Below are 17,186 nucleotides of genomic sequence, written 5' to 3'. Positions count from 1 at the left end.
CGGCAAACGCTGAAGGGAGCACGATAACAACACCGAACAAAGCCAAAACATACAAGACGTCGAAATAAGAAAAGTGATATGACGACGCCTCTGCGTCCAACAAAACGTTGCTGCGTTAACTGGAGCTGCAGAAAAGTGACCAGAGGAAAAAACATGTAATAAAGGCGAAGCTCCTTAAGCAGTGGGTCACGCGTCTGTGATGTACGTAGTAGTAGCAGCAGTAGTAGTAGTAGTAGTAGTGCTCATAGTAGTAGTAGGTAGCGAAGCTCCTTAAGCCGTAGGCTGTGCGTCTGCGATGTATGTATGTATGTTGTAGTAGTACTCGTAGTAGTAGTAGGTAGCCACCTCTCGTTTAGTCCTTGGAATGTCTGCTGAATGGCAGTGCTTGTATATAATTAATATATGAGGAAAAATGCGAGATGGTGGTACTCGGAATGTTCACTAGATTGATGGACGGACGCATGAATGCACTGATGGATATACAGACAAGTAGATGAACGGATGGTGGACGAACGCACAGACGGATGGACGCACGGACGTAAAGAAGGATGGACACAGCGAAGCCGGGCTTGACGAACGCACGGACGGATGAACGAATGGATGCAAGGACGGGCGGATGGATGGACGCACGCACGGATGGACGCAAGGATGAACAGATGGTCACATGGACGGACGCGCCGACGGACGGAAGCAAAAACGAATGGACGAACGGAAGCGCGGGCGGACTGACAGCTGCTTCGCCCCACTCATCATCATTCACTCCGTGGATATGCTGTGATTTTTTTTGGTGAACTTCGCGTCCATCCATTTCTATGCTTGTCTGTCTGTACGTCCATTCCTGCGTCTGTTGTCCATCTAGTGAACACTCCAAGCACCGCAATCTCGCAACTTTTCGCATATATTCATCATATTATAGGAGTACCGCCATCCAGCGGAGCTTCCAAGGACTAAACGAGAAGTGTGAGGCGTTGCGCGGCGTGAGGCGTTGCGCCCTCCGCCACATGCCCGCAATGCGGTCGCGTTGAAACGCTGAACTGTCTTCCATGATTGTATAGTAGCGCGCACCTTTTGGTGCATGGTTACCAGAGTGTTCCAAACAAGTATGCAGTGGAAGTCTAGCCACAGGGATAACTTCGGCGTACTCTTAATGGCTATCGGCGCCTTCGTCTTATGAAAACGAAGGGGACTGGCCTGCCTGAGGGGACGCTCCCAGAGAGCCATGTTTCCCCTACTACATCGGCTAAGAAACATAATGCTTTTGCATCTTAACACAGAACTAGTCATGCTGGGAGAGGAGGCTTTCCTCCGACGCTGGTCTATGTGATTTATTATTGTTAAAAACAACAGCATGTCCATGCTTTTCCTCCCCTATTGAGGAGGTAGGCTAGAGCCTGTACCACTGTGAAATTACAGTGAGTGTTTTCCTTTTTTTCCTTGGAAACATGTCCTTTTTGTTGTGGGGAGCGCCCCACGTTGAGATGTGGGGAGCAGGTGCGCCCAGCCTCCCTTTCCCTTTTAGGGCAGCGCACGCGCCTGGTTGCGGGGACCCCTTCCCCCACGGCCGGCGCGTGCGATTCCCCCCCCCTTTCCCGGCGCCAGGAACAGGTTCCCCTCTCCCTCAGCGAGGAAAGGTGCCATTCTCGTCAGGGAGAGGGAAATCGGGTCGGGGAACAAAACGAGCGGGCAAACGGGCGCTCGCCCTCTGACACCAGCGACCATCCCAGGAGGACGAGCCCGCAACCCCTCCTGCGAGCCGAGGACGTCCACGACCGAGGTGTAAGCGTCAACACCTTTGTTTTCTGTAGTATCTCCCCGCGACAGTGACGCGCGATTGCTAACGCTTAGCAATAAAGTGTTTGTTGTTGATCTGGCCAGTTGCCTTATTCGCCCGAACCCGTAGTAGTAGCTGCAATGAGGCAAGCTACGGTTGGGGGACGTTAACCGTGCACGGAACGACTGTGTGCGGCTGAAACATTAGCTATAGGCTTCTGCGTCAGCCGTACATAGGACGGTCCCCCAACATCTGGCGCCCAACGTGGGGCGCCAGATGTTGGGGGACCGTCCTATGTACGGCTGACGCAGAAGCCTATAGCTAATGTTTCAGCCGCACACAGTCGTTCCGTGCACGGTTAACGTCCCCCAACCGTAGCTTGCCTCATTGCAGCTACTACTACGGGTTCGGGCGAATAAGGCAACTGGCCAGATCAACAACAAACACTTTATTGCTAAGCGTTAGCAATCGCGCGTCACTGTCGCGGGGAGATACTACAGAAAACAAAGGTGTTGACGCTTACACCTCGGTCGTGGACGTCCTCGGCTCGCAGGAGGGGTTGCGGGCTCGTCCTCCTGGGATGGTCGCTGGTGTCAGAGGGCGAGCGCCCGTTTGCCCGCTCGTTTTGTTCCCCGACCCGATTTCCCTCTCCCTGACGAGAATGGCACCTTTCCTCGCTGAGGGAGAGGGGAACCTGTTCCTGGCGCCGGGAAAGGGGGGGGGAATCGCACGCGCCGGCCGTGGGGGAAGGGGTCCCCGCAACCAGGCGCGTGCGCTGCCCTAAAAGGGAAAGGGAGGCTGGGCGCACCTGCTCCCCACATTGTGAAATATTGTTCTTGAGCGTGAGAGCAAACTGTCCCCACAGGAGAATGCTAAACATCAGCCTACACTGTGAATGACCCCCCCCCCCTTGGTTATTCATATAGCCCTACTATTTAAGTTTAATCATCTTGATGTCATGGGTGTCCTGTCTTTGTTGTACAATTTTGCATTGTACGTCACTGCGTATGCAATAAGTTCTCTTCGCTGGATACAACAGCTTGCATTGTACATACGCATTGTTCACCATTGTCTATTTTTATGTGTGCACATAAGCTGTGTATGACATATCCGGAAATAAAATTCTCTTAAACGAGGCCTATTCATTGCACTGCGGTGGGCTGAAGCACACCATTACCCCGAACCGGGGCAGATGCGACATGTTTTTTGGGCTAGGCGTACGCGCGGGCCCTTGCCATACTTACACGAATAAAAAATCATACCAGAACATATATTATTGGGCGAGAATCCCAAGGTCTATTCTAATAGGTAGCTCAGGTTCGGGCGAAAAGCGGTTCAGAAGCCAGCGACATCAGCATGGGAAGTTATGGGAGCTGCGATTGAAGCGCGACTATGTGTGGAGGGAGCAAACGCTAAGAGTGAAAAGCAAAGTTTGACCCCAAGTTGAAGCAATCACTATGTTTTACAAATGACACACACACAACGCTGAATTTCCACTGGAAACGTGGTTTCAACGCTGTTCCTCAGATAACGATGACGACGATTGGGGCTTGTTACCTGAGAGTGGCAAGTGCAAGATCATGTAAGGCAGGTGGGCGCTGCAACAAACTACTACCTTCTTAGTCTAATGCTGTAGCCCCACTGATGGCCCCTAGAGTGAACACCGGTGTCGCTGTGGTTGCGGTGATGTGATGTCACGGCAAGGACACTATCTTCGCCGCTGCTTGTCTGTGATACGCCTGTGATTACTCCTCAATTGCTCCTCAAAGACGACACCATGGTGGCACCTACCCGTCGCCTTGCCTTCTACACCTTATCACATACGAGACGCATGCGCACAATGCCGCGCTTCATTTTCCAAAATAACTGCCAGATAGCGCTCATGTCTCACGTGCGACGTGACAAGATGCACTCGTTCGCTTTCGCTGTATGCTCGAGCCACTCTAACGCAGCGCTTCCATAATACCCCCAGAATACCATTCACCGATTTTCTTGCACGGAACATCAAATAAACGTTTTTTTTTCACTCTCTCCGGACGCAAGATTATCGTCTTTTTTTATAGGCCACCCTTTTGAAGAAACGTCTAGTTAAAAACTGGCATGCATTACTTTCTGTATTCGCCTAGGACGAGTTGAAGGCGAAAACCATAGGGTGCGGCTATTACGTGAATGCGCACGTTGTTTTTGATATGGTCGTAAAAATTTGTTTACTCATGCTCACGCAGCAAGGACGATGTGGACGCGCGCATTTGATAGTTCTTACCTCAATAGACAACACTGAAACACGCAGACGTGCGGTATTCACCTTAATACGGTCAGGCACAATATAGGTGTGCATTCAAGTTGCTATTTTACTCAAAAAATGTGAACTACAAGCATAAAAATAAATGAATAAACCCCTACAATCTTCCTTTACGGGACTAAGTTTGAACCCGCGTCCTTACGCTTCGAAGGCGAAGGAATTCGCTACGGGGTACTCGCTTCCTTTAACCACGAAGCTCTGTAGGCTAGCCTTAATTTGTGTGGTCTATTTCAAAACTATGTCTGCGGTTTTGTAGCGCAGAAATAGAGCTTATTCGAAGAACTTGTCGCTGGACCACAAAAAGCGAGGATTGCAACATTTAGACCAACAATAAATGGCTGCGAAGCGACGGTAAATCTCTGCAGCGAAGGCTTTCTGTACCGATCATGCCTTTCCACGGACTCTTTGATCGGTCCACTTTTGACCAAGCAATGACATTATGCGATGACGTTATGGGACGTCACAGTAACGTGGTGTTGACGGCCAAAAAACATTGCCGATCTGGCACGCCACGATGACGTCATATGTTGAGGCCTCACATTTTATTTCGCATCACTCGCGTTGACGACGACCCCACCGCCACCGCCAACGGTTGATTTTCGCGTTTGATCAGACACCTAGGGCTTTTGCCTTAATATCAATACGAAGCACGCCGCAGGGGCTGGCCCATGAAATTTCGAACACCCTGGGTTCTTCCACGTGCGCTGACATATGCATAGCGAATTGCATTGAGAGAACAAGAGTATAGGGTCAGGGCAGTGAGAAGTGGATGCAAAATACGGCGAGCAGGGCCACTCAACCTGCCACTGGAATGCGCCGTGCTCCCGGAGGGCAGGTGAGAAGGTAACAAGTAGGCAGACCATGCAACTAAAATATTCCAAGCCCTGGCATATTCTTTGTTGGCCAGCAGCAAAATACGCGGGAAATCGGTCAGCCACCAAGCCTTCAATATCCTAATACCAAGTATGCTTGTTCGATGACTCATTTGGCAAACGTCCAGTTCTCATCGTAGCCAACCGTACAAAACAGTGGTGTCTAACGACACGTGGTTGCTACCATTGCCGCCGCGCTCGCCGGCTTAAGAAAATTTTGAAGGCTGTGACGTTCAAGGACCACGTGACTCGTCGTACTACACTTATTCCACTTTTCAGGCGAGAGCACTGCAAACTGCTCCTGGCTGCTCTCGGTGCAGCAAAAGCATTCTCGCTCTACTAATGGATGACAGTGCTCCTACACATGTTCGGCCTTAATACGCCGGCTCCGAAGAGAGCTCTTCAAGCGTGCTTTTGAGTGCTTCTGCTCTCCCAATGAAATTCGCCGATAGACTAACACTCCGGCTTCATGAAAATGCGACACCCATGAATGGGATTGAACCCACGTGCTACGAAGGAATGGCCGAGCACTACAAGCACTGTACCAGCGAGGTCCACTAAAACGCAGCTGAAGTGTACAAACAGGGGAGGAGGCATGCTCTGGTTATGGCCAGGTGGCCACAAGTCTTTAGAACCTGGCGGCTGCCTCCAGCCGTTGCTTGAATCAGACGTGCCCACATGTACGGAAAGCGCAGCTGCTGAGGAGGGGTGATAGCGATTTCGGCACGTCCGAGAGCGAAGCAGCAAAAAAAGCACAGAGCGCTTCTATGGCGCAATAGTCACCAGAATGTTTTTCGCGTCTTGCTTTTTAAGCGCTAATCTCGGAGAACCTGCGCGAACTAGGATTACAAGTTTGTGTATTCAAACGGCTTCTGTGTTGCTTTAAGTTCTTCTGCAGTATTTCCTAGCTTAGCAGCGTTTTCCGTGGCACTTAAATTGATATTCATCACTCATGCCACATGGTGCGTCTCTCAGAGTGACCCGTTCTCTCGACGCACCTAAATGCATACTTACCTGGTGTCGGATTCCCGGTGGTCAATGGGGCCGGGAACCCGTGCGGAGGCCCATCCATTGCACTGAGGTGGGCTGAAGCACGCCACTACCCCAAAGCGGGGTAGGTGGGGCATGTAATTTTTGGTAGTGGGGCTAGGCGTACGCGCCAGCCCCTACCATATGTAAATCCAAGATGAGACTCGATCAGATGACATTTGGCAGTTCATCCAGACGACTATGGTAAATTGTGTACGACCATAATTTTTTCTGCAATACCGGTTCAATGACAGATAAAGAGATATTAAATTTAACTAGGTACTGCCAAGGAGTAATATAGTAAACGTTTACGATGTTACTCTATGGAAGGCTGTAGTCGCATCTGTCAAAGTATCGTACCACTTTTAACTGCTTGGGTGTTAGTTTGCGTAGCGAGTGACCACGTGTGTTTTATCTCGTTCACTTGGTGAGTGACCGCATCTATACAGCGTAATCATGACAACTCACCAGACAAACTTTCGTCGAACTCTCGACTACGGGAAACGCTTTCAATGAGTGCCGCACTAAAATGAAACTGAGAAATACTAGTATGTATGAGGCCCCTTGTGCCGAAGCCACAATATGATTATTTACTTATTTATCAGAATAACAGTACTCACAGGGCCTCTTCTGCATTCGCCCACTGGAGAAAACCGTATTATTCTTGCTTTTCTTCTCAGTCGATGCACTGATCCTTCTCTTATATCTGTAGCGAATGTTTTTGTGCCCTCCGTGATTGGTTCACCGATGAACAATTAATGACGTCATGTGAAGACGTGTGACGTCACAGTAACATCGTGATGATGGCACAAACATTGGCGATTTGAGACACGACGACGACGTGATATTATGTGGCCTCACATTATATTTCGCGTCACTCGTGTTGACGATGACGCTGACGACGACTACGGTGGATTTTCGCGTTGGATGAGGCACTGAAGGTTTCCCTTCCAATATTATTACGAAGCCCGCTGCAGTGGCTGGCCCATGAAATTTCGAACCTCCTAGGTTATTTAACATGCAGTCGTATCGAATAATACGCTGGCCACTGAAAATTCCAATCCATGAAATTGCAAACCCGCGACCTACGGGTGAGTTGTCGAGTACAATAACCACTGTACCAGCGAGATGCACTGAAACGCAACGGAAGTGCGCGAACAGCGGATGAGGCGTGCTCCGGTTATGGCCAGGCGGCCAGAACTCGTAGAACCTGGCGGCTGCCTCCAGCCGTTGCGTGACACAGACTTGCACACATAGACACCTGCTGGAAAACGCAGCAGCTGAGGAGGGATGATAGCGATTTTGTGTCGTACAAGAGCGAAACAGCAAAGAAACACGGGGCGCTTCACTGGCAGAATAGTCACCAGAATGTTTTTCACAGTTTTCATTTTTAAACACTTATATCAAAGAATCTCTGGGAACTAGGATTACAAGTTTGTGCAGTCAAAAGACTTCTGTGTTGTCCGTTCTTCTGCAAGATTTTCCAGCTTAGCAGCCTATTCCGTGGCACGTAAATTGATAATCGCCACTCGTGCCACATGGTGCGTCTTTCAGAGTGGCCCGTTGTCTTGACGCACACATGTGCATACTTACGTGGTGTCAGGTTCCCGGTGGTCACTGGGGCCGGGAACCCGTGCGGAGGCCCGTCCATTGCACTGCGGCGGGCGGAAGCACGCCACTACCCCAAAGCGGGGTAGGTGGGAGCATGTAAGTTCTGGTAGTGGGGCTAGGCGTACGCGCCAGCCCTTTCCATACTGGATTCTGAAGATTGGTGGAACCGAACCGTTAGAGCTGCGCTAAAAGGAGAGAAAACATGGTACGTAAAAACTGGCGACTGGAAAAAGTGACCCGTTGTCTCGATGCAGTCATGAGCGTGCTTACCTGGTGTCGGATTCATGGTGGTCACTTCGTGCCGAGACCTGTCCATTGCATTGTGGTGGGCTGAAGCAGGCCAATCAAAAATTAAGAATGACGGTTACTATTACTAGGTAATTTTCACAAGGTCTAAGGACATATGTAGCTCAAGTTCGGGCGAAAAGCGGTTCAGAAGCCAGTGACGTCTGCATGGAGAGTTATAGGAGCTATGATTGAAGCGCGACTATGTGTTGTTGAAACAAACGCTCAGAGTGAAAAACGGTTTGACCACAAGCTGAAGCAATCGCTGTTTTACAAATGACACACACACAACGCTGACTTTCCACTGAAAACGCTATTGCAACGCGGTTCCGCAGATGATGATAACAATCAATTTTATTTTTCGTCAGATGAAAAAAAATTGCCCGCAGCTTCCCTCGGGGGAACACTGAGGAGGATGCGGAGCATATAATTGTTTAACGGGGTGTTAAAGTGCGACTTACTTGGGTCGATGGCTAAATTGGTTAACGTGGTTGTGAAATGGGGTGTTAAATTGCGACTTACTTGGGTCGCTGGCTAAATTGGTTAACGTGGTTGAAGGAGGGGTGTTAAATGAGTGAACGCGTACGACACGTATGCGAAAGGGCGGTGTTTATTTATTGCGACGAACTTTGAGCACGATGGCTTTTAGATGCCACTTTGGCCGGTGCTGGTCGAAGGGACGTCGATCATTTGCGACCTCGGACGTCGACGCGCCGTACAAACCAACCGACGAGCGGCAACTGAGCGAGCGAGCACCGACCTTGAGTATATATACAGCGCGACGGCGCATGCACTGTCAGCTGTCGAATGTTCGAGAAAAGGGAGAAGCGCAACGGCGCATGCGCGCGTCAGCTGCCGATGTTCTCGAAGCGCGACGGCGCATGCGCGCGCGTCAGCTGCTGATGTTCTCGAAGCGTGACGGCGCATGCGCGCTACATTATACAGCTAGCGAATGTCCGTGAAGAGGAGAAGCGCACGCGGTGTGTAGAGGAGGAAGGGATGCACAGATGGTAGAAGAAGGAGGAGGAAGCTTGCGGATGGCGCCGCACTACAAGCCTCGAGTATTAGATGCTCTGCATCTAAAAAAAAAAAACGCCGGGCCTGCGCGGTAGGCGCAGCACATTCACAGCGAAAGCTAGAAGAGTGGCCTTTCAGAGCGTTTTCAAAACGCTAATTGAATAACCTTCAAGCGCACTTGCTTGGCACTCATTAGGGCATTATTATTAAACTTGTGGGTAGTAGGCCGGCATTGGCTATGCTATTTTTTGTCAGTTTTCTCAGAAGCGTGGTATCGAAAAAACACTTGCAAGGAATTTTGTGCCAATCGTCCATGTAGTGGCTGACGACAAGGAGGAATAATGGATGAAGAGTGTATGCCCCACAGTTAATAGGGGAACAAGAAGTAGCTTTTGTGATGTTTTGGAGAATTGGATGGCCCACTGGTTACGCTATTCACGTTGTGCGATGACTGGTTATTCCTTCGCTGTTGTAAAACATCAAGCTTGCCTAAGGCAAGTTTGACAACAATTCGAAATACCCGGTGTAGCTCAGTGGTAGAATAATGGACTGGCACCCTGTGGATCCGAGTTCAAGCGGCATGCACTGTGCTATTGGCGCTAGGTTTTTCTATCTGATTCGCGCGATGTGGTTACGGACACCAACGGTGGCCGCGGTAGTTTACAACAATTGGCGTGACCCGAAAAGTTATCGCGTAGCAGCTTACGCTCTAAAAGAGCCCTTAGTGGATCCCCCTCTGACTAGATGGCGTGGTGACTGATGGGGCCTACGGCCACAGCGAAACGTCGAGAATAAGGCCAAGGTGGCTCTCGCCGCAAAACGAAACCAAGGTATATGTAAACGGGTAACGTAAGATCCATATAAGCCTATGTATCCGGTTATTGGCGGCTTGTTGCAACCGTCGCCATCTACGTATAGAGCGGACAACAAACAAAGAATGAAATATGACATCACAGCTGGAAGTGGTAGCGACGTCGTGCATTCACGCTACATGGTGCCAAATTGAAATACTTTATTGAATGCTGACCTTTTACTGGATTTCATATATACGTCATTGCATTGCGCCTTATGGCTCACTAATTGTGTGCGCGAGAAAAAGGGAAGACCAAGGAAAAAGATTGAGGAAGCAAGGTCGTTTTATTCGCCAAATAGTGTTCATGCTATATACATTGAAAACTTTGCATCTGAAATTGTTACACAGCTCTTCAGGAGCACGATAGCATAATGGTTCCAAAACTCACGTGTTCCTATCATGGGAAATTGTTCTTCCAGCACCCGCTTAAAATCGTGGTTCCGCATTGACGCCCATTTCAATAAGGTTGAGGCCGCGCGCACCGCTACTGCTTCACATCCCATCAGGGTTACCTTCGGGAAGATGGTCCATAATTTCGTCCACTCTTGTTTCTTCACATTTACATTACAATTGCTTCTAAGAGCGCCCTCTATACTTTCGCTGGCTTTATTGTCTGTTAGTACTAATTATTATTGTCTCTTCAAAGAGGCACGTCAAGTCTTTTCGTGGTTAATTTGTACTCTCTCCAGAGAGTCGTGTTACTCAAAAGGTAGTTATCGTGCCTATAGACGTGGCTAGTCAGCGCTGTCCAGAAATAGTCGCACATACTTGTTTTTTATTATAGTGCAGACCCTGGACTAGTCATGTAATACTTGTGCTTCACTTGGATATGTTTTCCGTGTTGTTGCCTGCGAATATTTAATAACTGGCTATCAATGAGACGCTGTTACAGAGATGCAGTTATAATAGCGTACACTCTCGGCACTGTTTATGGGAGCTCAGTTGCGTTTCAATGCGCCGCAACCGCCTTCTTGTTCATCCTTTTTTTCTGGAGCTGTATTCAGTCAATTCTTTACAGCCTCCTTTTTTCATCACTTTGTGGCTTTGTTTTCTTCACTACAGCATGGTGCCACTTGACGCCTCTATGCTCTCAGCGTTGGACAAGCTTTTTCACAGCAGCTATTAAAGGCTGTGACATCGCATATACTTTAAAAAGCCTGCTGTTATTTTTCTTTCAAACCTGACCCTCTTTAATTACCGTGCTTGTTGTCTACTATATATGCATATCTGAGACTGACATCAAGTGAGCGCAACACATTTCCTCATGAGGAAGGAAGGAAGAAAGGATGGAAGGAAGGAAGGAAGGAAGGAAGGAAGGAAAGAAAATAACTTGATTTTGGTCCTGGGGAATGCGACCGAGTCACGCACCCGGCTCAGTCCCACGTAGGGACCGGCAAGCTGAGCCTGCCGGCCACCTCGCGGTCCTGCTGAACAGCCGTGAGGTGATCAGTGAGAGCGGGGCTGTGTAGAAGCATCTCCCACTCCTCCAGTGTGAAACTTGAATCTCAGCACGTGCTGAGTGTATGCTCTGATGTGGCTGTCTCACCACATGGCGAGCACAGGTCGTTCGGGAATACCTCAGGGTGTAAGTCGTGGAGAACCCAGGACTCTGAGTCCCGCGAAGTTGCGTATTTAAAAGCAAAGACACTGTTTCGAACGTATAGCTCCCTTTAACATTTCTATCATAACAAAAAAAGAAACATTGAATCGTGTTTACTTCCATATCAAGACATTCCAACGGTTTAAGAGAGTTAAACGCATAGTCATCGAGGAAAGGGAACCGAGCAGGCAAACTGTCAAAAAGCACACACACACACACCCACGTACGCACACGCTCGCAGACGCACACACACGTACACACGCACAAAAAACGAAGCATTGAAGAAATGATAAATTGGGAAAGACGGCCGTGCCCCGTAAATTGGGTTCATGGGTCAAAGTTGCTCTGACACTTTGGCGCATGTTTCCCGTCCAAGCGAATAATTGATCATCGCTAGCTCATACATCGCTCTAACTCGGCCTGTACAGCAAAGCGGATTATTGCATTATATGCTTCTGTACAAGCTTACGTTACACCGGGATGTCGAACACGTAGAACTTCTAACAAGTGTAGTCTCCCTCGATAACGCTTTTTAAAATGTGCATTATTGTGTGTTTAAAATACCGCATTTACCTAATTCCACTTGCCCTCCCCCCCTTTTGGGGGGGGGAGAAGAAGTGACCTTGAAATCGCATGCGCGTTAGATTCAAGTAGAAGCGTCTAAACTGCCCCACAGCTGTAATTTTAGTTTTGGAAAGTCAGATGTGCATAGGAAGCGAAGGTGCCTTGTAATTTGGTAAACACAGTATATTGTCCCGTTGTCTTGACGTTGAAGAAAATAGCAGTCAGCAGATTCAAGACAAAACTTGCTATCGGGGTGAACTCGTACCTGAGCAAAGAAGTCGAACAGCAGCAATTAACCCTGCATGTATGCACTGATAGCGGCGAGCACAGCATTGGCCGCCGATAAGGGGATCTCCGGTTAGGTGTGCCGGAATTCATATTTGCAGCATGGAACAATCAATCCCTATCGCTCACGTAGGCTCTAGAATGTAGCTAGCCGTTCGCGACCTGCATGTAATGTTGCCAGAACCAGCTCGAACAATCTTGAACTAAGGAAAATTAACCGGAGGAAAAGGATAGGTAGGGGCGTTGCCCAGTCTAGAAGGGCCTGTGTGCTACGTCAGCTGCGCTACATCGTGGAAAGGAATGATGGAGTTTTAGTGACTGAGAGAAAGAGGAGAGAGCAAGCACACACGAAGTCACACTCTGCAATCATCATAACACCATATTTCATTAACTTCAAGAAGTTGAGCACTGGGATTGCACTGCCATGTTTGGGTATCTTCAAGACTGCTCAAAGCGAACAGTCGTGAAGCTTCCCCGGCATGGCGGCGTGGTCAACGCCGAGCATCAATGAGAGATTTTGTGGGTGAAACACGAATACGTCGAAGTCAGATAATAAACGCGCTTTTCATTATGTTCCTGACCAAGCCGTGTAGTCAGTGACCACGTATAATGTGGGGAACATGAACAGGTTTCATTACTTTTAGTTGACAATGCTTATGCCTGTGCTCACGTGTGAACTCAACCGTATAACCTTCCCTGAGATTGATACCGACCACAATGCCACGTGGGGCGTGGCGCCCTCCGCCACAAGTCCGCTGTGCGGCCGCGTCGAGACGCTGAACCATGTCTTTTATGAGTGTATGTTAGCACGCACCTTTTTCGCATGGTTACCAATATGTTCCAAATTAGTATGCAGTGGAAATATCGCCACAGGAATAACTTTGTCGAACTCTTAATGGCTATCGGAGCCTTCACCTTATGAAAGCGGAGGGGACTGGCCCACCTGTGGGGATACCCTCAAAGAGCCATGTTTCCCCTGCTACATCGTTCAAGAAACGTAATGCTTATGCATCTATATGAAGAACTATTTACGCTGGAAGAGGAGCCTTTCCTCCAACGCTGGTCTACGCGATTCATTATTGTAAAGAATAACAAAGTGTCCATGCCTTTCCTCCCCTACTGAGGAGGTGGGCCAGAGCTTGTACCACTGGGAAATTACAGTGTGTAATTTTCTTCATTAAAACACGTCTTTTTTGTGCAATATTGTTCGTTACCAATAGAGCAAACTGTCCTCACAGGTGGATGCGAAAACATCACCTTACACTGTGAATGACCCCATTGTTTGGGCATATATAAGTTTAATTATCTCGATGATCATGAATGTCATGTCCTTGTTGTACAATTTTTGCATTTAGATCACTGCATACGCGAATGTTATTTTCGCTGTATAACAGGTTGCACTGTACATACACATGATCATCATTGTCCATTTTTCTGCGTGCACATAAGCTATGTAAGATATATCTGGAAAGAAAATTCTCCTAAAGGGACGGCTTTATGCTCTGCCATAGTAGAGTTGTGGCGTACTGAAGATCGAGGACCACTTTTTCTAAAAGCACACACACCTAGTGTATGGCACTGTAGGCTGGACTGTTTGTTATTAATGCGGTATAGTATAACATGCGAGTATAGTATGGTATCGCATGGTGTATTGAATATGGCAGGCTACACTGTGGTAGGCGGCACATTGCTCAAGCCTCCTCTTGCAGTATGTGTCGCGAAATACCAGCTTGTCATGCATATCACTCCGTTGGGTGGCATTGCGCGTGTGCTACAGCCGCGTTATGCCAACAGCGTGACATCTTGAGCAGTGTTATACCGTAGGACGGGGATCTCAGACACGTGGCCCTGGAGGCACTTGGTTACGTCCCACGTCCGTGACATCACTGTCTTGTCCCTACTCCTTTGTTATTGTGTTATTAAGTTCCTTCGTGAGGAAACCCTCACTCGCTTAAGGCATTGCTCTTTGAAGCATCCCATGTGCTCACTTTGTTTGGAAACGTGATCGTGTAACAAAAATTATAGTTCACAATGGGCACGCAGGTTTAAGCCATTAAAAATGCCAATGCATTTTACAGTCGGGCTATGTCAGGTGTCCGTCGGGATACGTCCACCACTCTCTCCCATAGATACAGCCACGGGCGCGCGCTTCCTTGCCAATGGAGCCCCCGCCATGCCAAGCTTCGGCGTCAGCAGCTGTCAGCAAGAGCTGCGGGTGCGCGCATATCCTCGCCACTAGCAACTGGAGCCCCCACCTCCTTGACACGAACGTCACTTGCCACCGCTGGAATGCCGTGCGTTTGAAACGCGTTTGAGGTCTTTGTGCCGCCAACGTTGGTGTAGCAATTGTGTTGATAAGACACTGACAATATGGCCGTCGGGTACAATGAAAGGTGCAGTGCTTCACCGTTCCTTCTCTCACCGTTCGCTCACTCTCCTCTTTGCGCCGCACTCTTCCATCTGATGGAGTGAAGCGTGCGCATTACTCTCAACCGTTCGCTGGATCGGCGCCTCTCAAGGCGATGGCAGTAGTCGGTGAAGGTGAACGTCTGACGGCAATGGTGTCTCTATCAAGTAGTGTAACACAATCCAACCCGAGCATTACAGCTCTCGCTGGACAACATGTCACTACAGTAGCTTCAAAGCCGTCACCAACCGGAGGCGAAATAAATCACAGCATATCCATGGAGTGCATGATGATGAGTGGGGCGAAGCGTCCGTCCGTCCATACGTTCTTGCTTCCATTCATCCGTGTGTTTGTTCGTGCATAAGTCTGTCGGTTTGTTCGCCCACCCTTCCACCCATCTTGTCAACACTTCCCACCATCTTGCATCTTTTCCTCACATTGTAATAAATAATAGCGTGTCTGCAGTGTCCAACTGCAGAAGTCACGTGGATGGAAGGATGGATGGATAAGGCTGTACCCTTTAAATTGGGCAGCGGCTAGCGCCACCAAGCCGTAATACTTAATGAACCCAAAACTATATATATATTTTTTTCCTTATGTGAGTTTGAGGATTCGTGCTTTGCAGTAAAGAGTTTATTTTCACTCGTGCCTTGACTTTAGCCACCAATCAGATAACCTCCTTCTAGTTAAGTCTACTTGCTTAAAGTCTATTTTGCCCTCCCGGCCCCTGAACCCCAGTGCTTTGAAAAACCCTGCGCCATCATCCTGAACTATAGGGTGAAGCCCTTTACAGAACATTATCAAGTGTTCGGCAGCTTCTTCTTCCTCTCCACACGCACGGCATACTGTGTCTACCCCTTCGTATTTGGCCCGATATGTCTTGGTTCGCAGTACTCCCGTCCTTGCCTCAAACAGTAGAGAACTACCCAGAGTATTATCATAGATCATTTCCTTGGCGATTTCCTGCTTAAAAGCTTGATAGATCTCTAGTGCGGACTTCTTAATCATGCCCATTTTCCACATGTCAGTCTCCGTTTCCTTCACTTTCTTCTTAACCGATAGTTCTTTTTGGTTTGGCCACCTGCTGTTTTCTAATATTTTCCAGTCAACTTCCTGGTTCGTTTCCTCCATTTTGTATCCAAATTCTTCATGTACAAGTAGCTGAAAACCTTCCTAGCCCAACGCTCCTCCTTAATTTCTTTCAATCGCTTCTCAAATTTTATCTTGCTGCTAGCTTCCTTGCCCTCAAATGATGTCCATCCCATATAACCTTGTACTCCCAGATTTGGTGTATTCCCGTGAGCTCCTAAAGCAAGTATACCCATTCCACGTTGCTTAATTTCTAATCTTGCTTGAACTTCTGATCTCATGCACAAGACCGCATTGCCGAACGTCAGCCCAGGAACCATGACCCCTTTCTATATTCCTCTCACAACATCATAGCTATTGTAATTCCACAGTGCCCTATTTTTCATCACTGCTGCATTCCTGTTACCTTTAGTCGTCACGTATATTTCGTGTTCCCTCAGGTACTCGGTCCCATTGCTTATCCATACGCCCAGATATTTGTATTTATCTGTTATCTCTAGCGTGACCTCCTGTATCCTAAGCTCACTACCTTCGTTGTCATTGAAAATCATGACTGCTGATTTTTTCTCACTGAATCTAATATCCAACCTATCTCCCTCATTACCGCAGATGTCCATCATTCTCTGCAAATATTCCTTGTTGTTGGCCATTAGCACTATATCATCTGCGTATATTATGCTGGTACTGCCTGATCAATAAGTTTTCCTTGTTTGACTAAAGAGAGGTTGAAGCCCAGCCCACTTCCCTCTAAGTTTGCCTCTAATCTTTGTAGGTACATCATGAAAAATAAGGGTGACAGGGGGCACCCCTGCCTAAGCCCCCGTTTTACCTCTGCAGGCTTGGATACCTGTTTTTCCTACTTTATAACTACTTTGTTACCTTTATAAATACCCTTTAAAAGATTAGTGACTACATGTTCCACGCCTAGTGTGTCCAGTATTCCCCACAATTCCTCTTGAATCACGCTATCGTACGCTCCCTTGATATCCAAGAATGCTAGCCACAGGGGCCTGTGTTCCTTTTCTGCTATTTCGATGCACTGCGTCAGTAAGAACAGATTGTCTTCCAACCTCCTGTGTTTCCGAAACCCATTCTGCAGTTCCCCCAGCACCCCCTCATCTCCTATCCATGCCTGCAGTCTTTCCTTTATAATCTGCATCGCTAGCCTGTAGACCACTGATGTCACTGTTATAGGACGGTAGTTGTTTATGTCAGCTTTGTCCCCCTTTCCTTTATAGATCATGCTCATCCTGCGAAGTTTACATCCATCGGGAACTTCACCATCGATTAATATATTGCTCACTGCCTCTCTCAAAGCCTGCTTAGACTTCGGACCTTATGTCTTCATCAGCCTAATTGGAATGCCATCTGGGCCTGTTGATGTACTACTAGGAGCCCTTTTCTCAGCCCTTTCCCACTCTCGTTGTGAAAATGGAGCCATTGCACCACTTGATTCGTTCTTGTCTATTGTAGTGCATAAAGTACTTCTTTGTTGAAATTT

The 17,186-nt window shown here is 48.2% G+C and overlaps 2 non-coding genes across 2 annotated transcripts; both read left to right on the top strand.

The window, feature by feature from the left end:
* The first annotated feature begins 5,951 nt into the window (after positions 1-5,951).
* LOC119180465 (U1 spliceosomal RNA) lies at positions 5,952-6,114 on the top strand. Its single transcript, XR_005111053.2, has one exon. It is a non-coding gene; the product is annotated as a U1 spliceosomal RNA (small nuclear RNA).
* A 1,445-nt stretch (positions 6,115-7,559) lies between these two features.
* LOC142767962 (U1 spliceosomal RNA) lies at positions 7,560-7,723 on the top strand. The gene has a single exon (XR_012885175.1). It is a non-coding gene; the product is annotated as a U1 spliceosomal RNA (small nuclear RNA).
* The last annotated feature ends 9,463 nt before the right edge of the window (positions 7,724-17,186 follow it).

Source organism: Rhipicephalus microplus, chromosome 7 (genome assembly GCF_043290135.1).
Source record: "Rhipicephalus microplus isolate Deutch F79 chromosome 7, USDA_Rmic, whole genome shotgun sequence".
NCBI lineage: Eukaryota > Metazoa > Arthropoda > Arachnida > Ixodida > Ixodidae > Rhipicephalus > Rhipicephalus microplus.
This window is presented reverse-complemented; position numbering and strand designations above follow the sequence as displayed.